Below are 24,600 nucleotides of genomic sequence, written 5' to 3' on the forward strand. Positions count from 1 at the left end.
GAATAAACTGAGGGTTGATGGGGGTGGGAGGGAGGGGAAGGTGGGTGATGGGCATTGAGGAGGGGACCTGTTGGGATGAGCACTGGGTGTTTATGGAAACCATTTGACAATAAATTTCATATTAAAAAAAAGGAAGTAGCCATTTGTGTGTAAATTTCATAGGATATCGAATAAACTTCAGCCAGTTCTGCTTGTCTTTTAATTATTCATAAAGGGCCACAGGGAAGGGTTGGGTTGTGAACCTTTGGAGTGTGTGTATAGAATCACTTTGGGAGCTTATTAAAAATGTAGGATCCTGTTTGCATCCTCTAGACTTTCTGGTTCAGAAGGTCAAGGGTGGAGCTAAGGAATTTGCATATTTAATAATCACAGGTAATTCTGATGCATGTAACTTAAGAAACATTGTTAAAGATTTCAAAAGAAGAGTGGAGGATTTAGTATTCTTATTGCCCATGATTGAAACTCACCACTAATCCTCAAATATTCAAGAACTAAAAGCAGGGAACAAAACTGACTCGAATACATTGTTGTGCAGTTTAGTTGTAAGTGATGGGGATGGTAATCAGCAGTTTTTAATTCCTTACTGTGTGTCAGATGATTGAAACCGAATAAATTTTATATAACCTTTATTATAGCTCAGTAAGTCAGTTAACATTACATCATTTTACAGGTAGTAAAACATGCTCAGAAATGTTGAGTAACTTGTCCAAAATGACATAGTAATTACCAGAGCCCCTTAGGCTTCTCACTATCCTCATTCTGCTCAGGAAAGTTTATCATGACTTCTATACCAGAATCTCTATACCAACAAATCTTAAATCTGTATCTGCAGCCTGGATCTCTCTTGAGTGTTCTCCAACCATCTATCTGTTGGCCTGTTGGAATCACCTGAAGTTCTACACATTCTCAACTGTACTTGCCATCTTCCTCCCTATATTTTTTTTCTCCTTTACTGTCCTCTAGTTCAGCTAGTAGGACCCACTATCTACCTATTGGTCAAGCCATACATAATGGGGTTCTTTTGATCAAAACACCCAAATATCTCCTGATCCGATGATCTTCTGCTGGTCCTCACCACTAACCTTCTAGTTCAGGCCAGAATCATCTCTTGCCAAGTGTATAAGTTAGTGTTTGCTGCACAATACAAAATTTCCCATAACATAGTGACTTAAAATAGAAATCATTTTACTTTACTCACAATTATGTGTGCCAGCTGTGTAGTTTTTTAGGTCTGGACAAGTTTGGCTAAGCTCTGCTGGGCTTACTCTTGTGTCTGTGATCTGCTGAGATCGCTGGTGGCTTAATGACCTACCATGGCCTTACTTACATATATGGTGATGGACAGGCTGTCAGCTCATGGCTGTATGGCTTTTGACCAGGGTGCTGGATTCTTTTCCATATGTGGCTTTTCATTCTTCAGCAGGCTAGCTCATCCACGTGGTGGTCTCAGTATTCTAAGTGCGGTAAAAGACAAGAAGCCCCGATGTACAAGTATTTTTCAGGCCTTTGAGCTGTATTTGTTAATGTCATCCAGAGCCCCTGACTCACTGTGGCAAGACACTGCCAAAGGTTGTGGATAGAGGGAGAGGAATATTTCATAGCCATTTTTGCAATCTATTACACTGGGACTTTGTAATAGCTCCCTAATGGTTTCCTTACCACCAATCTTGCCTCCTCCAATCCTTTTTTCATCCAGCAGTCAATGAATGGTCTATCATGTCAGCACTCCTCTCACTTCACTGGTATACCATTGTTTTGAATGTTCTAAAGCCCTAACTCCTTAACATGACTTAAGGTACTCCAGGATTTATATTCTATCTACCCCTTCGAGCTTTGACTCTCTCCCTATATTCTTAATTTCTTGTGGTTACTCAAACAGCCAGATTTAGTGTTTCTTAATCAGAGAGAGTATGTGGCAGTAGGCTCTCATTAGTGTCCTTATCTTTCTCCACCTGAAAAGCACATTCTCATTTCCCTATCTTCCTGACCCTCCCTTATCTATGTAACATATCTATCCACTAGTCTGAGCTTAAATATCTCTTCCTCAGGCTTCTGTGGACATTTTGAATAGTAGCACTTAGACTTTACTGCAGGTAAGTGTTCAAAGTCTGCTTTCCTGTGAGAGTAGAAGCTCTGTGAAGTCAGGAACCATGTCAATTTCATCTCGTACTAACTCTCTAACATGTAGCACCATGCCTGGTACATAGCAGGTGCTCAGTAAATACTGGCTAAAAGAACAAACCCTCCTGACTTGTCTTATTTCAGTCTGACCATGGTACACTGTAGCTTAGGCTCAACTTGCTGATTCTGTTCCCTTTGCTTATATACTTAATTTATTTTGTGTTTCTGGACTAAAAATGATTTTAGTAATGAATGGAGAAGGAAATATATATACTATCTTTATATCTAATTATATGTATCTAATACATATCTAATATGTATGTTATATATATTTAGTAAATTTAGTAATTAAATTCAGAAAATTTGGTAAGCTCACATTATTTCTTGTTCAGGAGTCAAGTGTAAATTATGTCAATGTCTTTTCTTGCATCCCCACCTCCTTAGAGAGAAAAGTAAATGAGTGATTTAAGAGGAAAAGGATGGGACCACTGCAAAGGGAGCTTAGACAACTTTTCAGTGGTCTGAGAGCAGTCTTACCCATGTTGCCTTAGCTGTCTGTGGTCTGTTGTTGCATGGAAATTTTCTTGGTAGGCTGGCATCATGAACATTGGCCAAGGTCTGCTCTGCGGAAGCCATTCAATTCTGGAGGCCATTCTAAAATTCATGGAAATCTACTTGGGAAATATAATTTCAAGACCTGTCTTTCTTGACTTGTGTATATAGTGTGTCCTTATAGTTTGTGTCAAGTGAAGCTGCCATGGTGAACTTTATAGCAAATCTGATAACTTTGTTACTATAAACTCAAAACAGAAAAAAAAATTCAGAAGTCTTCTCTGGACACTAGAAAAAGTTGTCAAATCAAATAGTTCTTAAATCGAAGTTATTGATTTTGAAGCCCTGGAAAACTAGGTCATGTATAATTTGTATAAATCTAATTAGTTAGAAACATATAGACTGGTTTACAGCCTCTCTCCATATCCTTTATCGATCTCAGTTTCTTCATCTATGAAGTGCAGAAATTCATAATCTTATACTATATAATATTGCTATAGACCTAAGATGAGATAATATATGTGAGATAATTTTGTGTGCTATAAAGTATTATTCATTATCAAGCATTTTTTAATATATATATTCCGGACCTTGTGTTAAGGCCAAGGGAGAGATATAAAAACGAGTAAGATATAGTCCTTGCTCTGAGTAAGCTTGCAACTGATGGAGGTGACAGATGAGGATAAAATCATAATACAGAATGAACAAAACTGCAGTATCACAGAAGGGGTAGCAATTAATTCTGGCTAGAGGGTTCACAGAAGAGAAGATATTTAATTTGGGCTTGGAAGGATAGGTAAGATTTTACCAGAGGGAGAAGACAAGAAGGGCGTTCTAGTCAGATATCTCCTTCTAATCTGTAACAGGAGACTCACTCTGTTTTTAAAACAATGAGAAGTGGCGGGTAGATACCCAGAAGGCATATAAAAGAGGTATAATTGTGAATATTATTTATTTATTTTTGGATTAAGAGAGGATGAGAGGAAGTCATAAAACAAAGCAGCATCAAGGACAACTAAACCAGAACAAGAAGCAATGAAAATTCACTGGGGGAAATAAAACCCATTACTTGTTACTTTATATATACCCCCAAAATGCATGAAAACTTTGAAGCCACCCCTGAAAATTTCATGCATCAGAAGAGGATGCTTTTCTCTTACTTAATAATCAGATGAGTGAATACGTCAATGTGGAGATTGAGACAAATTGAAAGTGATTAATAGTGTTTGGTAAAGGATGCATTCAAATACTTTTATAAAAGTAACTTCAACAACAATTCATGAACTAAGCAGAAAAATAGGAAAGTAACTGAGTTCTAATTAGACATATTGTCAACACTTTGTGTCATGGGTGGAAAGGCCCATTACTCCTCATACCCCCTACCCCTATTGCCAGGGGACAACGAAGATGGATGCTTTAGTTTTAAATGAAGAAATCTGTGCAAGACAAATTCATGAAAAAAAGTTCAAAAAAATGTTAAAAAAGCATTTTAAATGTAAAGAATTCGAGGGGCTCCTGGGTGGCTCGGTTGGTTAAAGATCTGACTCTTGATTTTGGGTCAGGTCATGATCTTACAGTGGTGAGATCTAGCCCTGTGTTGGGTTCTCCACTGGGTATGGAGATTCTCTCTTCCCCTCTCCCTCTGCCTCTCTTCTGCTCATGCTCACTCTTTCTCTCTCAAAAAACAAAACAAAAGCAAAATAAAAAAAAGCAAAATAATTCAAAATCTGAAGGGAAACATAGACACACATATACACACAGATTCATTTCCCATTTTCAGACATATTAAGTTAGAGACCAGACATATAATTTAAATTATTCAGAAGGATGCCACTGAAAGTGAAAGGGAGTGCTGTTTATAATTGTCACCAGGACAACAGGTGCAAACTGGGACTGTCCTGGGTAAGTTAGATGTATGGTAACCTTAGTTGTAGGAACTGCACAGTTAAACTTTGTTGAATAGGACAAAACAAATGCTTTTTTTTTTCTACTCAGGAGCTCCTAAGGCTTCTGGCCTTAAAACACTAGAAGTTTTGGCTAATGCAAAATTTATTATGTAGGTGGGAATAGAGTAGTATAAGCACCAGTATATTGTTGTGCTTAAGAGCATTGACTGGTTTCAAATCCTGGTTAACTGTGTGACTTTGGGTGAATTGCTTAATGTCTCTGTGCCTCAACTTCCTCATCAGTAAATTGGGGATAATAACTGTTATTGTGAGAATTAAACAACAATACATGGAAAGTGCTTGCAAGAGTGTCTGGTTCAAAGGATTATGGAAATGCTTGTTAGTTTTATAATTATCCATTTCATAGATTACACTTCTCTCCCCACCAAAAAAATAAAAAATAAAAAATAAATAAAAGGAACAGATAAACAAATTATGTTCAGAGTTTAACCTGATAATCAGGCTCACTTTAATGTAGTCAAAAAGTGATCCAGGATAGACTCAGCTGGAAACTTGGGCCTTCTCCAGAAAGAAGTATTTCCAAGCTTTCTCTGGAAATGAGTGAAGGGGAAGAAGAGGTCAGGCAAGATCTTATTTTACTGGTTTGGTTTAAAGTCTCTGAGATGTCCAATGCTCGGTCAGATCTGTACCAGACTTGTTACTCATGTAGTGATATTATAGAGGCAAATGAGGTTTGAAAAAACACTAGAAACTTCCAAAACAACCACAGGAAGTCCATATTTATATGCTTACATTTAAGTCTTGCCATTAGACTGAGTCTTCTTCATTATTACAATAATTTGTAATTACATTGGGGCTCCTGGGTGGCTCAGTCGATTAAGTGTCCGGCTTCAGCTCAGGTCACGATCTCGCGGAGCGTGAGTTCGAGCCCCGCGTCAGGCTCTGGGCTGATGGCTCAGAGCCTGGAGCCTGCTTCCGATTCTGTGTCTCCCTCTCTCTCTGCCCCTTCCCCGTTCATGCTCTGTCTCTCTCTGTCCCAAAAATAAATAAACGTTAAAAAATTTTTTTTAAAAAAATTAGTAATTACAATTAATTACCATTATAATTATTATTAAAACAATAATATAAAAATAACTATAACTGTCATTCTTGAGCCTTTACTAGATGCCAGGCCCTCCCCGAGTCCTTCACATGTATTAACTCATGCAATACAACAAATATTTGATTTAGGTGCTATTATTATTATGCTTTTGCAGATGAAGATACTGAGGAATAAAGAAGTTACAGATTGACTTAGTTTTGTATTTCATCAGTGTCAGATACATGCCAGGCACCTGGTAAGTATTTATTGAATCAATTTGCTTGTAGGCCTGTTAATATTTTCTAGCAGAACCCACTCACATCATTGATTTTATTCAGTAAGAGGAAGTTTTGAGAATCTATTTAGAGGAAAAAACATTTGCTTGCAACTGCTTTGTTATCCTTGCATATATTTGTTCTTGGTATTTTGATTTCTGTAAGACCACACGAATTCATAATTATAAACAACATTTCAAATAACCTTTTATGTGCCATCATAGGTAAGGATAGAAGTGTTAAATGAGATTTTGAATTCTGGAAAACGGCCTAACAAATGAGAACAGATAATTTTTAATAAATCACTTATGTTTGGCTTTGGAAAGCATTATTCTGGATATTTTTGCCTCCAGTGATTTGATTTCCTAATTATGTTTTTACCTCAGGACAGTATTATAATTGCTTGCATTTTCTGAGCACAGACCAGCTGTAAGGGGAGAAGGGCACTTCTGGGCAGTTCTGTAAATGTCAGGAGCAGGAGGTCAGTCTGGGGTTAATGATGTGCTCTGAATCTTCCACACAGTGGAAAATTCACCAGTGGAGAGTGTGCCTACGATAAAGTATGTGAAGTACAGAGAGGACACCAAGTAGAAAACGAGGCAGCCGGAAAGACATCAACAGCAGAGAAGGCAGGGGAATAGCACAGAGTAGCCATTAGAGGCAATTGATCAGGGAAACAAATAGAAGATGGTAGTAAATTTTTATTCTCCTCAATGGGCTATTTTGTAATGGTACTTTGGATCCTATGTGTTTGGCTACAAAAGCAGGCACTGCATTTTAATGTTTTGGGTCAGTTATAGAAAACAATAACAGGGGAGAAATAGTATTCCCAAGGATATGATGATATCTGTGTGTTTATTTGCTGCATTTAAAATTTAAAGGGCCAGGCTCCAGAAATGAATTATAGTTAGATTAAATGCTTTTCTAAATGCCAAAGTGATGCAGTGGCTCATCCCGATTTCTCCCTCATCATGCCTCTGTTTGACAACTGAAATCTAAGCACAGCCATAATCTCATCAGCCTTGCTTCTTTAATGAAAGACACTACCCTCAATGATCCATTTGATCAACACTCATTCAACAGTAACCATTGGTGGGCAAACAGTCCAGTGGGGGAGAAAAACACTAAAACAGAATTACAGATCACCCCATACTTAGAGTTGTGTTAAATGCAATGAAGAAAATTTCTAATTCTGAGAACACTGTATAGAGGGACCTATTATAGACAGGTGTGTGTGGGGGGAGAGGGTTGACAGAAAGTGTCCCTGCATACGTTACACGTAAGACTTGAAGAATAAATAGGAATTGGCCAGGTGAAGCTGGTGGTGGAAAGAGTCAAGTGCACATGACAGATCTTACTCTATTCTTTATATTAAAAGGGTTTTGTAACTTCAAAGTCAGCCAGTTGACTATTTCTGGTGGGGCTGATTGAAGGGAATGTGATGAAATTTGGAAAGCTCACATAATAACAACAGGACACTGGAGTGACACCCCTTTCTCCTAAAACACTCCTCTCCACCTTGGAAAGCAGAGACCTGTGGTAGAATTATTGAAATGTAGGTGAACAGGTTGCCTTCCTTTTGGCTTTGATGATGCCAGAAGAGGGAAAGAAGAGTCTGCATGGTCTCAGTAGAGGTGGAAGATAGCAACCAGGAACCATTGGGTTGCTCTTCTCACCATAGCGCAATTATTATGGGCTTTCAGGGACCTCTCTCTGGACAGACAGGGAATGTGTAAAATGCCTTCTGAGGTTGGCAGATATAAAAAGCCCAGATGGCTGATATAAAAATCCCATCTCCAAAGGCATTCTAAGGGGAATTCAGTGCTGCTCTCAGAGCATGAGTTTTAAATCTACACAACCTAGGACCATTGTTTTGCCCATAGCTTCAGCTATTTATTTTTACTGCAACATGGGGGAGAGGTGACTTCAACAACTTTTTCTGTGCTTAATGCTAGATTCCATAAATCACCTCAGAATAAGTCTGGCATTAAAGGCAAAAATGAGTTAAAAATCCTATGTTTTTTTAAAAAAAAGCTGTGTGGGAGGCAATGCTCAGTCTGGGAGGTTTGAGAGGAAAGCTCTCACGATGTTCACAGCCCACACAATCACAGGGTGTAAGTTCTCGGGGAGGGAATTCTTTGGCAGTAGCAACATACATAATCGCATTTTCCTCAGAGCAGGCTTTATGTTCAAGTTTTTAATTCATGTTAAGGTTTAAAGAATTGCCTTTAATTATAAAAATGGCTAAACATTTTTATCTAGTATCCTTTCAGAAAACATATTCCTTGAGGAATGATTTAATCCAATGATTAGGGTGGTGATAGAAAAGCACAGACTTGTTATGCACTCAGCTAGGAACATATGTGTGTTTAAGTGTGAAGCCCAGATAGGAATATGCATTAAATTATTCCATTTTCATGCAATCACATGGACAATAAGCAAATCCCACAAGTATTGTTCTCCTGCAAGAATCCTGGCTATTGGCAGTTCATTTTCAAGTACAGATTTCTCTACATGAAATCGAAGTAACCAAACATAATCGTTTCTCTGTCAGCTCTTGATTATTAGTGTGTAAATTATGTCTTAACGCTTTCCAGAGTCGCTAACATCACTTCATCAGGGAGCCCAGGTTTTGAGTTCTGCCAGATGTCAGCTTAATGCTGGAGATATGAAAAGTTTCATAGTAATGGTAATAATAATCATTAATATTTACTGAGCATTGTCTATGTGCCAGGCAATATTCTAAGTGCTTTCCATGTTTTATTTTGACTCCCCCCAAAACCTCCTGGAGTAGATATTATTCTTATTTCTGTTTTACAGATCAGAGGAAGGGAACTTGTGAAAATTGGCCAAAATCACATTGAGGAGGGCACTTGGGATGAGTACTGGGTGTTGTATGTAAGCGATGAACCACAGGAATCTATGCCCCAAACCAAGAGCACACTTCACACACTGTATGTTAGCCAATTTGACAATAAATTATGTTAAGAAAAAACAGAAAATTGGCCAAAATCAGACATCTCATCATTGTGATCAGGCTGCCAATCTGACTTCTCTACAAATGTGTTACATCAGAAGTGACATATTTTATTGGTTCTTTTATTTTCAGAACGTACTCAATTAAAATTTTATCCAAATTGTTCCTTAGTCATGTATTTTATTTTGCTTACTGACACAAAAGTTAGTGACAGTAGAAGCTAAATATTATTGATCAACACTTGTGGACTTGTTTTAGGATGCTATTTTTGCTTTCTTGCTTTGGTATTATCAGTTTGTAAGTAAATGATAACCACCCCTGCACACACACCACCCCCCCCCCCATTTTCTCATGAGAAAATTCTGAATAGATCTTTAAGAAATGTCCTTGTAGGTATAAAGTATGCAGCATGTCCAAAATGTATTTGACCTTAAGCCTCTCCGCATTTTGGGGGAGCATTTTGTGCAGCAAGTATTTCCCAACTGTGATAAATGCTATTCTAATATTTTATCATAAGCATATCTTACCTCCTTTTCATCTCTCAAATGACTATAATCTAGATAGTCTTCAAGACTTCCATAATTTCAAATCAAATGGCCTCTTCTCAGATGACATCTCATGATCTCCCAGGAAACAACTTTATAAACCGTTTCTGACTTGGAATGTTCTCCTTTCTGGGTTTGAGTTCACCATTTCCTTTTGGTTTTTTCTTTTCCCCCTCTGTCTTCTCAGTTTTCTCTATTACCTTGCCTTTGTCTAATTCTTAAAATTTCCCTAAGGGCCTATCCTTGACTGCCATCTCAATGTTAAATTTCTAGTTGCTTCATTCAGACTGCCACACTCATCTTTACTTTCTGAATATTCCCCGACTTCTTTAGAAATAACTAATTCCTCTTCCCTTTCCCTGTCAAGGGCACTTTATTTATGCCATGGTACATAGTTGTATCCTGCCTGCCTTATAACTAGTCTCCTTTGTGAGGAAACAGTAGGCTCTGTTGTGGGTAACTCAGACGATTATCAGAACAAAAGTTTACATCTCACTCATGCAAGAGTCTGAGGCAAATCAGGGCAGCTCTCACGGACGGCTGTCTGCCATTCCATTCAGGGATTCAGAGATCCAGGCAACTTCAAATTTGAGGCTCTACCTTCTCAGCAAAAGGGATTTTTCTCTGACTTCCATGGCGGAAGAGAAAGATTTGAAATTTAATAGGGGCATCCTGACTCATCCTGGTCTGTGCTGTTCATATTTCACTGGCCATCACAAATCGTAGGGTTCTAGATAGCAGAACTGGGCTGTTTAGTCTTCCATGTGCCCAGGAAAGATGGGAGAACTACTGGTGAACAGCTTGGTACATGGATTGTGTCATAACCATTTTTCTACCCCCCATAGTTGGCACAGAATTTGATAATAAACACCAATAATGTCTCATAAACTGAATCTAATCTAGTTCAAACTTGCATCACTTTACAGATGGAAAAGCTGAAGCCCTCCCCAAGGAAAGAGGGTTTCCCCAAATTAGTCAAGGAGATATTTACAGAACTAGGAAAAAGAATCTAAGTTTATTGCTCCTTTTACTACACTTGCTGTTCCTGAAGGAATTTATTCTAGAGGAATTATATGGTTTTGCTGGGTTGAGCATTATGTCCATTAAGATTGTGAGGTTTGTTTTTGTTTGTTTTCTTGCTTGCTTTATTTTCTTTTGAAGTTTATTTATTTTTTAATTTTTTAATTTTCAATTTTTTAATTCTATTTTTTTTAATTTACATCCAACTTAGCGTATAGTGCAACAATGATTTCAGGAGTAGATTCCCTAATGCCCCCTACCCATTTAGCCCATCCCCCTCCCAGAACCCCTCCAGTAACCCTCTATTTGTTCTCCATATTTAAGAGTCTCTTATGTTTTGTCCCCTCCCTGTTTTTATATTCTTTTTGCTTCCCTTCCCTTATGTTCATCTGTTCTGGGTCTTAAAGTCCTCATATAAGTGAAGTCATATGATATTTGTCTTTCTCTGACTGACTAATTTCTCTTAGCATAATAACCTCTAGTTTCATCCACGTTGTTGCAAATGGCAAGATTTCATTCTTTTTTGATTGCTGAGTAATACTCCATTGTATATATGTACCACATCTTCTTTATCCATTCATCCATTGATAGACATTTGGGATCTTTCCATACTTTGGCTATTGTTGATAGTGCTGCTATAAACATTGGGGTGCATGTGTCCCTTTGAAACAGCACACCTGGATCCCTTGGATAAATACCTAGTAGGGCAATTGCTGGGTCATAGGGTAGCTCTATTTTTAATTTTTTGATGAACCTCCCTACTGTTTTCCAGAGTGGCTGCACCAGCTTGCATTCCCACCAGCAGCGCAAAAGAGATCTTCTTTCTCCGCATCCTCACCAACATCTGTTGTTGCCTGGGTTGTTAATGTTAGCCATTCTGACAGGTGTAAGGTGGTATCTCATGGTGGTTTTGATTTGTATTTCCCTGATGATGAGTGATGTTGAGCATTTTTTTCATGTTGGTTGACCATCTGGATATCTCCTTTGGAGAAGTGTCTATTCATGTCTTTTGCCCATTTTTTCACTGGATTGTTTGTTTTTTGGGTGTTTGGGTTTGATAAGTTCTTTTTAGATTTTGGATACTAACCCTTTATCTGATATGTCATTTGCAAATATCTTCTCCCATTCTTTCGGTTGCCTTTCAGTTTTGCTAATTGTTTCCTTTGCTGTGCAGAAGCTTTTTATTTTGATGAAGTCCAAGTAGTTCATTTTTGCTTTTGTTTCCCTTGCGTCCAGAGACGTATTGAGTAAGAAGTTGCTGTGGCCAAGATCAAAGAGGTTTTTGCCTGCTTTCTCCTCAAGGATTTTGATGGCTTCCTGTCTTACATTGAGGTCTTTCATCCACTTTGAGTTTATTTTTGTGTATGGTGTAAGAAAATGGTCCAGGTTCATTCTTCTGCATGCCGCTGTTCAGTTTTCCCAGCACCACTTGCTGAAGAGACCGTCTTTATTCCATTGGATGTTCTTTCCTGCTTTGTCCAAGATTAGTTGGCCATACGTTTTTGGGTCCATTTCTGGGTTCTCTGTTCTGTTCCATTGATCTGAGTGTCTGTTTTTGTGCCAAAAGTTAAGTTATTTATTTTGAGAGAGACAGAGACAGTGAGATTGGGGAAAGGCAGAGAGAGAAGGAGAGAGAAAGTGAGAGGGGAGAAAGAGAGAGAATCCCAGGTAGGCTCTGCGCCATCAGCATAGAGCCCAACCTGTGGTTAGAACCCATGAAACTGTGAGATTATGACCCAAGCTGTAATCACAAGTCAGATGCTTAACTTACTGAGCCACCCATGTGATGGTTGCTTGCTTTAAATCTTGGTTTACATAGTATATGGCCTGAAATATATCAGGAAAATGAATCAAATGCAACAGAATAATCTTAAATAGATTATCGGTTAGTTGCCAGGCAACATCAATAACTGTTTCCAGTTCCTAAGTAGACAACGTCTCCTTTGCTACTTGGTCTTTAATTGTATAGCAAATACTTTTATTGGTACAGGGGAAAAAAGACATTTGAAAAGTGAACTGTGGTATTGTAAATGATCACGTATACTTCTTTACTATAGTTTCTGGAATAGTAATTCTAAGTGTTTACTTAGCAATTTGGGGACTCACCCCCATTTTATGTTTACAAACTTTTAAATTAATAGGTAGGGATTCTCTCAGTGCTATTTTATCTATGAAAATATTACATTTTATGACTACTGTAATATCTTTTTTGGGCAATCTTATTTGTTTCAAAGCTTGGTGTTCTCATTTACTTGACAGCTTCAGGGTTCTCCAAACCCCATTGAGATTCTCTCAAACTCTATTTCTACACGGGAAATTCCATTTAAACATATAAACTAATCTTAAACTCAGTGTTTTTAAAATAAACTTGTGATCTTCTTCCTTTCTCCCAAGCCTCTTCAAACAAATAAACATTTATAGAGATTGCTAGTTGTGGCATGTGGCTGATTTCTAGTCAATGGGGTATGTACAGAGGTTATGGGCATCCCTTCCCAGTCTGGCCAATACCATCTTCCAGGCCCACAGCAAACCAACAAACCATCACCACCACCACCACCACTGTCACCACAACCACCACTGTCACTGTCACCACTACCACCACCACCACTACCACCACCACCATCACCGTGATCACCACCACCACTACCATCACCACCACCACTGTCACCATCATCACCATCGGCACCACCACCACCACCGCTGTCACCGTCATCACCACCACCACCACACCACCACAACCACCACAACCACCACTGTCACTGTCACCACCACCACCACCGTCACTGTCATTACCACCACCACTACCACCACCACCACCACTGTCACCGTCATCACCACCACCACCACCACCACCGTCACAGTCACCACCACCACCACTACCACTGTCACCATCATCACCATCACCACCACCATCACCACCACCACCGTCACAGTCACCACCACCACCACCACCACTGTCACCATCATCACCATCACCACCACCACCACCACCACTGTCACCATCATCACCATCACCACCACCACCACCACTGCTGTCACCGTCATCACCACCACCACCACCACTGTCACCATCATCACCATCACCACCACCACCACCACCGCTGTCACCGTCATCACCACCACCACCACCACCACTGTCACAGTCATCACCACCACCACCACCACCACTGTCACCATCATCACCATCACCACCACCATCACCACCACCACTGTCACCATCATCACCATCACCACCACCATCACCACCACCACCACCACTGTCACCGTCATCACCACCACCACAACCACCACCACCGCTACCACCACCACGACCACAACCACCACTGTCACCATCATCACCACCACCACCACCACCACCACGGTCACCATCATCACCACCACCACCACCACCATGGTCACCGTCATCACCACCACCACAACCACCACCACCACCACTGTCACCGTCACCATCACCACCACCACCATAACCACCACAACCACCACTGTCACCGTCACCACCACCACCACAACCACCACCACCACAACCACCACAACCACCACTGTCACCGTCACCACCACCACCACAACCACCACCACCACAACCACCACAACCACCACTGTCACCGTCACCACCACCACCACAACCACCACCACTGCTGTCACCATCATCACCACCACCACCACCACACCACCACAACCACCACAACAACCACTGTCACTGTCACCACTACCACTGTCACCGTCATCACCACCACCACCACCACCACCATCACAGTCATCACCACCACCACCACGGTCACCATCATCACCATCACCACCACCATCACCACCACCACCACTGTCACCGTCACCACCACCACCATCACCACCACCACCACTGTCACCATCATCACCACCACCACCACCACTGTCACCATCACCACCACCACCACCACCACCACGGTCACCATCATCACCACCACCACCACCGCCACCACCACCACGGTCACCATCATCACCATCACCACCACCATCACCACCACCACTGTCACCATCACCACCACCACCATAACCACCACAACCACCACTGTCACCGTCACCACCACCACCACAACCACCACAACCACCACCACAACCACCACAACCACCACAACCACCACTGTCACCGTCATCACCACCACCACAACCACCACCACCGCTGTCTCCATCATCACCACCACCACCACCACACCACCACAACTACCACAACTACCACTGTCACTGTCACCACCACCACCACCACCACCGTCACTGTCATCACCACCACCACTACCACCACCACCACCACTGTCACCGTCATCACCACCACCACCACCACCACCACCACCATCACAGTCATCACCACCACCACCACCACCACTGTCACCATCATCACCATCACCACCACCATCACCACCACCACTGTCACTGTCACCACTACCACCACCACCGCCATCACCATCACCACCACCACCACCACCACCACCACCATGGTCACCATCATCACCACCACCACAACCGCCACCACCACCACTGTCACCGTGACCACCACCACCACAACCACCACCACCACAACCACCACTGTCACTGTCATCACCACCACCACAACCACCACTGTCACCGTCATCACTACCACCACAACCACACCACCACAACCACCACTACACCATCATCACCACCACCACAACCACCACCACCACCACAACCACCACTGTCACCGTCATCACCACCACCACAACCACACCACCACTGTCACCATCACCACCACCACCACCACCACAACCACCACCACCACCACTGTCACCATCATCACCACCACCACAACCACCACCACTGCTACCACCACCACGACCACAACCACCACTGTTGCCATCATCACCACCACTACCACCACTGTCACCATCACCACCACCACCACCACCACCACAACCACTACTGTCACTGTCATCACCACCACCACCACTGTCACCGTCATCACCACCACTACAACCACCACCACTACCACCACCACCACCACAACCACCACTGTCACCGTCACCACCACCACCACCACCACGTCACTGTCACCACCACCACCACCACCACAACCACTACCACCAAAACAGGTAGAAGCCCCTCCTTGCTAGTTTCCACTTGGCTGGAGATGCCAAACTTGGAAATCATACCGTTGAACATGGCAAAGCTTTTAGAGACCTCAATTCTTAAGTGGCTATGACAGTAGAGCCCTGTCACTCTCCTGGACTGTTCTGACAGCAAGAAATAAACTTATTCCATATTGAATCATTGGTTGATGTTATTATTACCCTAGCCTACTGTAATATAGAAACTTCAGTTTGCTCATCTGGGAAATGGGAATAATACCTATTTTGAGAACTGAATGAGATAATATAAACAAAGCATTTGTTTTAATGCATGATTCATAAAAGATACCTGATAAATTTAATTTCTTTACTTCCTTCCATCTTCCCTTAGATATAAGGAATGCAGTCCTTTTTCTCACTTCTTAAACCTCTGATTCTTCTATCATTTTTTTTTCTGCTCTGTACTTGGTGAAGAATAGTGGTTATGTGACTCAACCTGTTAATTTCCTGTTGCCAAATCTATACATAGTCACGGATCCAAATCCCCATTTCATCCTTTCCTCCTATCCCAACTCCACTCCTTAAGCTATTTAATATTAACCAGTATTTATGAAGTGATTAGTATATTCCAGGTAATATGTGAAGCTCTGTATGGGTTATGTCATTAGAGCTCGTGAAGTCAGCACTATTTTATATCCCCATATTGCAGATGAAAGAATTGGGATCAGAAAAATCAAGCAGTTTGCTCACAAAGCAAGTGTGATTGAACCACCATGTACCTTTAAAGTCCCTCATTCTATTTTCACTTTCTACTTGTATTTAAACATGCTCAAATGTCTACAATCTCAAGGAAAACTATCCCCTGAAGCTTACTGCTCCATTCTTCACGATCTTCATTTACTGTTTCTACCTCCTCACCTCCACTCTCCAAGCACCCGGTTTGTGTCCTCACTACTCAAATAAATTGCCTCCTCTTTTCGAGTAATACATCCAGTGGAAACTGCCTAGTTCTTAAATCACTTACCCTTTCTGAAATATTTAGTTCTGTTGACTACTCTCTTCTCTTTTTCCTTCTCTCCAAGCTTCCTGTTTTAGTGTCCTTTTCATCCCACCCTACTTGTCTTTCTCAGTCTCATTTTGGGTATTCTTTTACCTCTTTAAATGTTGGTGCTCCTTGGGGTTCTAGCCCCCAATTCCATTTTTTTAACTCTAAATATTCTGCTGATATCATTCACTCCTATTATAAACTATATGCCACTCATGCCCATGTCTTTTATCCACATGAATATGAACATTGGTCTTCAATTCTATAACCATTTAAGCAATTTCTATGTGACATTCTCAATTTAAATGCTGCACAAGCACCTCGAACTCATTTCTAACAGATTTCATAATCTCTCTCCAAATATCTTTCCCTGTAACATTTCTCCCTCTGAACTTCCCCATCTCAGCAATTTGTCCATTTGTCCAAGTTGGAAACTGCACATCATTTGAGGCTCTACTCCTTCATCATTCCTCACACCCCAATCAATTTCTAAGTCTTTTTAAAAATTTTTATTTATTTAAATTCAAGTTAGTTAACAACAGTGTAGTATTCATTTCAGGAGCAGACCCAGTGATTCATTGGAATACTCAGTGCTTATCCCAGCAAGTGTCTTCCTTAATGTTCATCACCCATTTAGCCCAGCTCCCCACCCCCCCTTCCCCTCCAGCAACCCTCAGTTCTCTGTAGTTAAGAGTCTTTTATGATTTGCCTCCCTCTCTGTTTTTATTTTCTTTTTCCTTCCCTTACCCTATGTTCATCTGTTTATTTTTTCTTAAATTTCACATGTGAGTGAAACCGTATGATATTTGTCTTTCTCTGACTTATTTTGTTTAGCATAATACACTCTAGTCTTGTTAATTAACAAGAAATTCTGTTTCTAAAATGTAACTCAACTTGAAATGATTTTTTCACTTCCCATTTCCTACCATTTGTCATGATCCATGTCTCCGGAACATTGAATGCTGAAACTACATTATTTGCCATTCTCCGAAAACAGTGGGCCCTTTCATACTTTGAAAAAGCTTACTTATCTTTTTCTTCCTTTTATGCTTGGAAAAATATTTCAATAATAAGCTATATTGTCACTGCTGTTGTGAACCTTGTGAAGTTTTCCTTGAGGCAGAGTTGGCTGCTCCCCTCCCCTGCTTCCTGTGCTACCATAGAACTTTGCACCCACCTCCTTTCTAAACATTTATCAGAAAGTTTGCAATTATTTGAGTATTTATCTCTCCTGCAGATTGTGAGAGACTTGAATTAAGAGAGCTTATCTCTGTTACAGTGAATCAGACACTTCCTAATTTGAAGACACTTTGCTAAAGGACCAGTTCACTGAATGACCATTTGCCAAATGCCTGGATTCATCAGATTTATCAATTTATTCCTAACAGTCTTAAGAGTTAAAGCTCTGTGGATGTTTAAGTGTGTTTCCCAATGATGAAATAAGATTTTATGGATACTAACTTTTTAAGGTTGATGTATCACCTGGGAACTTGGCAGAATGGTAAGAATAGCAAAAACAGTATCAGCATTTATTTAAAAATTTTTTTTCAAAGGAAAAGCTATTTTCCAACCTCCCCCCACCCCGTCATTTTATATGTAATGGGATCACTTGTCTACCTCTGAAATATTTTCAGTTATCTTTGAATGTCATTTTCTATTTTGGTGAATTTTAAGCATTTTTCTAATTCTTTTGCCAATTCCTCAAATGGCATCCAGCTTTCCTTTTATATATCTAGCATTTAAAGTTTAAGATTAAATTAAACTTTAATGAAGATTAAACTTTAAATTTAACTCACAGGCACTAAAATAAATCAGAATTTTAAACTAGATTAAAATTTAATGAAATAAAATGTTTAAATTAACTTAAATTTAGAATTACAATTTAAAGTCATCCAAAAGAATCAGAATTAGTTAAAAACATTACTTCTCCATGAAACTAAAAATGTCATTTCTGTCAAAGAACAGTTAGGGTATCACGACTTGGTTAGCAATTAGCAAAATGATTCAGAAAAGCACAAAAAACAATGGAAAAAAAACAAGGAACACAATAAATCAAATCAAAAAGATGTTGAAGAAGGGTAAAAAATAAATTGATTAAAAATATAATAAACGATAACAGGTGAAAGCTGAAAGATTGGATCAATACAAAATTACATTTTATTTTATTTTTTGTTTTTATTTATTTATTTAAGTTTATTTATTTTTGAGAGAGAGAGAGAGAAAGAGCATGAGCAGGGGAGGGGCAGAGAGAGACAGAGACACAGAATCCAAAGCAGGATCCAGGCTCTGAGCTGTCAGCACAGAGCCCAACATGGGGCTCAAACTCACGAACCCCGAGATCTTGACCTTAGCTGAAGTTGGACGCTCAACAGATTGAGCCACCCTGGGGCCCCCAATGACATTTTAAAAAAGAAGTAAAAACCAGTGTAAACTGAGAATCCCCATATGAAAAGCAAAATTTTACTTAGTTCATGTGAACTATTTCACATTTGGTCATCAAATCAAATACTCTTCTTAAAACTTATAAGATTATCTTTTGTCAAATCCATATATTTGATGGATTGGTTGTCAGTGATTTGGCCATTTGGTGAACTGAGTTTTGGTGAATTTGTCTGCTTGTTTGCCACAAAAGTTGCCTGTGCTGTCAATCTTGTCTCCAATTTCCCCAACTTGCTTGTGTTAACTCAAGTCTCTTCCTCTGGCATCCTTCTTAAGTGATGTCTATGAATTCTTTCACAACCTAGGTACTTCTCTGATCATAGGTTTCTAAGCTTCTGTGGTCAGAGGTTATTTTCCTCTTCTTTTTTAAACTCATTGTCTCTTGTCTGGCTGATAGATACTTGTCCTCCTTAAGGAGTGTACTCTATGCTGCTATAAAGGCAGCATATAATTTTCTTAGCCCCTCTTTTCTTAACATTTATTTAAAACATTTTAATATATTTGTAAAATACAAATCAGATTATGTCATACTCCTATTTAAAACTTTTTAAATTTAAAATTAGGGAGACAGAACATGAGTGGGGGAGGAGCAGAGAGAGAGGGAGACACAGACTCTGAAGCAGGCTCCATGCTCTGAGCTGTCAGCACAGAGCCCAATATGGGGCTTGAACTCTTGAACCACGAGATCATGACCTGAGCTGAAGTTGGACACTTAACCAACTGAGCCACCCAGGTGCCCCACCCTATTTAAAACCTTTTAATAGCTTTCTATTACTCTTACAAACTTTTAATAGCTTTCTATTACTCTTAAATTCATAAGATGGCCCATATGCTCATGCAGTTTTTGGCCCCTGGATACCTTTTTGGGTTTCTTGGAGGACTCATTCTTTTTCTGGGCTCCAGGCATTGACTGGCCTTTTCAGACTCTAGAATATGCCACGCCACTGTTCAACCCAGAACCTTTGCCTGTTTGCTTTCCTGTGCATGCCTCTTCATACCTACCCCAGTGTCCTTTGTTATGAAATGCCTCTCTCTCTCTCCTTTTTTTTTTTAAACTAGACTTTATTTTCTAGAGCAGTTTAAGGTTCACAGTAAAACTGAGCAGAGAGAACTCAGGGAGTTCTCATATACTCCCTGCCTCCAAATGCACAGCCTCCAAAATGCTCTTCTATTTTTTAGGCTCCCCTCTGCTAGATATATTTCTTCTCATAGGATCATATTGTCTTCTTCAAACGTCATTTGGAGATTGTAATTTTTTAGTATGATTATATGTTGCTTGTATTTTTTCTCCACAAGGCATAAACTCCATGAGGGAAAAGACTGTTTATTATTGTTTTTCCAAACAATTATTTGCTTCCCAAAATATAAGCCTATGCCTGGCATATGGTAGATCTTCAGTAAACATCCATCATCTTGGGTGAATGGCATATATCATATAATCCTTTGTAGTCTATGGTTAAAACACAGTTCTGTATAATTACCATTACAGGACTTTGAATACCTAAAATAAAAATTAACCATAATTTTGCTATTTCTTTCTGTCTCAGACAAATTTAGATTTTGCATTTATAACTATTCTTGTACAGCAGCTTTTAAAAATTAACCACAGATGTTACACTAACATGCATGCTAATGGAAATAACATTATTTTATTATGTATTAAATATAATAATTCCTTTCTACTTTAATTCTCTCTTCTCTGTTTTCAAAACTGACGTGTTGGGTTTCAAATCTATAAAAAATTTGCTTGTTTTACCTAAGAGGCACATACCACCACAAGGGGGCAGGGGTAGACAAATATTCGGGGTTTTTTGACTCCAAGTTCTGAATCACCAGAATATTCTTCTTTGACAGCGTTAATTTGGGCCATTATTTTTTGTATGAGTTTCTTTTTTCATTTGACATTCAGTTTAAAATCTATACATACTATTACCCTTTTAACAGAGTATATGTCTTTTAAAAGATGAACAGACCTCCACTACACAAATTGTAGACATGAAATAACTTGTCCCTTTGGTACATTAAGTCATATTACAGAGTTATAAGAATAATATTCCAAGCATTGCAATAAATTGTTCATTGCTAATTTTATAGCTAGTTTCTATTCTTCTGTTTTATCTTTAGCACCCCTCCAAAACCCCCTGCCACCTGGCTCCCCTCTCCCCACCCCTCATACACACATAGAGGCTGGTAGGGGGAAAAGGAAATTTTGTGGGTTTTTTTTTTTTAATATAACTTAGGAAATATTTAGGTATTTATTGCATATAAGTAAGATATTGAAGATTTTCTGGGAATAGGATTTTACAGCTTAGTTTGCTTTATTTTTCTATCTTTTATGCCCTAAATACTAAATACACTAAATACTAGATACTTCTTCACTTTGATAAAGAAAAACATGACCTGAGCTCTATGTAGCTAGCTTGACATAGTTCTTCTAAACAGTGTGGGTAGAAATTTACATTAGTGATCTAATTTCATGACTAACTTTATTTTATTAAATATTCTGAAATTTAGATCCCTGTAAATGAAGAGTTCATTGAATTCAGAGTTGAATTTTTAAAATGTGATTTTTTTAAAATTAAAAACAATTTTTTTGAACATTTATTCATTTTTGAGAAACAGAGCCCCAGCAGGGGAGGGGCAGAGAGAGAGGGAGACATAGAATCTGAAGCAGGTTTAAGGCTCTGAGCTGTCAGCACAGAACCCATCCCAGGGCTTGAACCCACAAACCGTGAGATTATGATCCAAGCCGAAGTTAGGTGCTTAACCAACGCAGCCACCTAGGTACCCAAGAATGTGATGTTTAATGGGGCGCCTGCGTGGCTCAGTCAGTTAGGCCTCTGACTTTGGCTCAGGTCATGATCTCATAGTTAATGAGTTCAAGCCCTGCATTGCTGGGTTCTCTGCTGTCAGCACAGAGCCTACTTCAGATCTTCTGTCCCCCTCTCTCTCTGCCCCTCCCCTGCTCGCTCTCTCTCTCTCAAAAATAAATAATAAACATTTAAAAAAAGAATGTGATGTTTAATGACAATGGAAACAAGATAATATGTATGTGAACAGATGCCTTGGTTAGGAGGAAGTTTAGAGGAGAAAGAGGGCTTTTTTAAAAAAATGTTTATTTTTGATAGAGACAGAGTATGAGCCGGGGAAGGGCAGATAGAGAGAGAAAATCCAAAGCAGGCTCCAGGTTCCAGGCTCTGAGCTGTCAGCGCAGAGTTCAATGTGGGGCTTGAACTCACAAACTATGAGATCATGACCTGAGTTGAAGTCTGATGCTTAACTGACTGAGCCACCCAGTGCCCCTGGGAAAGCAGGCTTTTTAAGAGAAACTAATAGAAAGAATGAGTGACCACAGTGTGAACAAGTTTCAAGTTTAAAAACTGTGTTACAGAAGCAGATGGTCTCTGGGGCACTTGTCATCTGTTGACATGTTGAGGAAAAGGTTATGAAATGCTTCAGAGCTAATCAGTGGAATACATTGTAAGGTGCTTAGATTATCTGTGTCAGTGCTGTCCCATAGAACTTTTTGCCATAATGGCAATGCTATTTGTATTGTTCAGTACAGTAGCCACTAGCGATATGTGGCCATTGTGCACTTGAAATGTGGTTAGTGCAACTGAGGAATTGAATATTTAATTTTATTTAAAACTAGTAATTAAAATTTATATTTAAATACCACATGTGACTAGTGATACTTTATTTGCACAGTGAAGGCCTAGAGGAATAAATGCCTAATTAGAGTGTTGCAATTTTTGAGATGAGATATTAAAAATTGTAACAAACAAGGTATCAGACTAAACTAATGGAAACCTAAAGAATGGTAGTTATGAGAATTTTAAAAAGCAACAAGTTAAGCATATACCATGTACTTGACTCTTGTTAGGCACATTATCCTACTGAATGCTTATAAAACTCTGCAAATAAATATTTTATCTTTATTTCATAGGCAATGGATCAGAAGTAAAGCTTCCTTAATGGAAATAAGATTAGAATTTATACCCATTTGGTTTCAAAGGCCATATTTTTGTAAAATTTGAGTGAGCAGAAAAAAACTACCCAGATGCGATTGTGGATTGTGTTCTAGGAAGCAAGGTCGGCGCTTGTATGAGTATCACATCCACATATTAGTTTATAATTTCTTAAAACCCATTCCTAAGGCTAGGATTGGTTTCTGATGATGTAACAGGGCTGAAGGTAAGGGTGGATTAGATGGTCTGGGTGGGGTGGAAGAAGGATGGTTGGGTCCATGAGCAACAATTGTTAGACTTGCTATTTCCATTAGCCATGCTAACTTGTGACAGCATCCTTGGCTGTAATTTTATGGTTGGATTCTACTTTGATGTTATTTTTCTCTCCAGTAATGCTCTGTGACTTGATTTTATCCTCATTCATCATATGAATTATGCAATGTGTTATTCACCTGGTAAGTGTGAGTTGGGCATTTCCTTGTCATAATTATGTTGAGGAAGAGCTTATGGTGCAGAGGATGGAGATGTGCCTTTACTTGTCAACTGTGTCACTAAATCTAATGTGTCCGGATGCATATATTTTTCTTAACACCTAAATCATCCTGTGGAAAAATGTGTCCTATATCCTCAGAATAAAAGGATAACAGTAATTTTTTCTGCCTGGTGTTCAGAGTGTGTGCCACACACAAAAAAGAATGATTCTGCACTAGCTTAAATATTAAATAATGGAGTCTGCTTAAAGAAAGCTGAATATCTTGGTTTAAGAAGTTGGCTTTACCAGTGATTGAAATACATTGGCTATGACTGATAGCCAGGGTATCTATATCAGGCTAGCCCTGTACCTTGTTATCCTGAGATTCTTTTAAAACTAGAAATCCAGTATTAAAATTCTTTGATAAAGGTTCAGATTCTGAGACAGGGTTCACCAAATTTCTTTTGAATGGAAACTAAAGCAACTTTGTGGTTCCACTGGCAATTGAACCCAGGATCTTCTGGGTATAAGGCAGATGTGCTAACTAACCACTACACCATGGAACCTAAAGATAAGATTTTGATTCCGAGACAGGATTATGTAACCTAACCTAATTAGGATCCTAATTTAGGATTGGGTCTGGGGCTCATCGAGTGGGGCTATAAATGGGCATAGATATCTTGGAGGTCCAAATATGAATCTTTTGCAAGATGGGGGACTCTATAGAAGATTATCAGTCCATGGAAATAGTGGGCTTAGGAGACAGTATGTGAGCCCAGAAGTGGGACATGAAAAGGAAACTAGATTTCTGAAAAAGCAGATGAAATGGTGCATCAATCTTTAGGGGCAAAGCAGGAGGGGAGCTGGAGAAAGAACACAGAAACAGAAACAAGATTGTCACAAGGCGCTAGGGAGCAAATTACTTGAATTGCAGCCCACTCACATTTGAGCAAATGTGCTTCTGGGAGCTTGGGGCTTGTTCTTAAAAGAACCAGTCCTATAGGATAGGTGCCTTGCCAAAGTCCAGATCGGCTTTAGTGCTAGAGAAACAAACACATTTTGCAAAATCCAACTGTTCATAGCTGGGAGAGAGCTGAATTCCCAGGAAATGATTGTTCTTTATTTGATATTCTTAAGCATC

At 39.6% G+C, this 24,600-nt stretch overlaps 1 long non-coding RNA gene and 1 other non-coding gene across 2 annotated transcripts; both read right to left on the reverse strand.

Moving 5' to 3' along the window:
* Window positions 1-1,308: 1,308 nt before the first annotated feature.
* On the reverse strand, window positions 1,309-9,829 carry LOC132673557 (uncharacterized). The gene is made up of 3 exons (XR_009608103.1): window positions 9,441-9,829; window positions 5,373-5,611; window positions 1,309-1,454 (listed from the first exon to the last, which is right to left on the reverse strand). It is a non-coding gene; the product is annotated as an uncharacterized LOC132673557 (long non-coding RNA).
* A 14,119-nt stretch (window positions 9,830-23,948) lies between these two features.
* Window positions 23,949-24,025, reverse strand: TRNAI-UAU (transfer RNA isoleucine (anticodon UAU)). The gene has a single exon. It is a non-coding gene; the product is annotated as a tRNA-Ile (tRNA).
* Window positions 24,026-24,600: the final 575 nt, after the last annotated feature.

This window comes from Panthera onca, chromosome C1 (genome assembly GCF_046562875.1).
Source record: "Panthera onca isolate mPanOnc1 chromosome C1, mPanOnc1 haplotype 2, whole genome shotgun sequence".
NCBI classification, from domain to species: Eukaryota; Metazoa; Chordata; class Mammalia; order Carnivora; family Felidae; genus Panthera; species Panthera onca.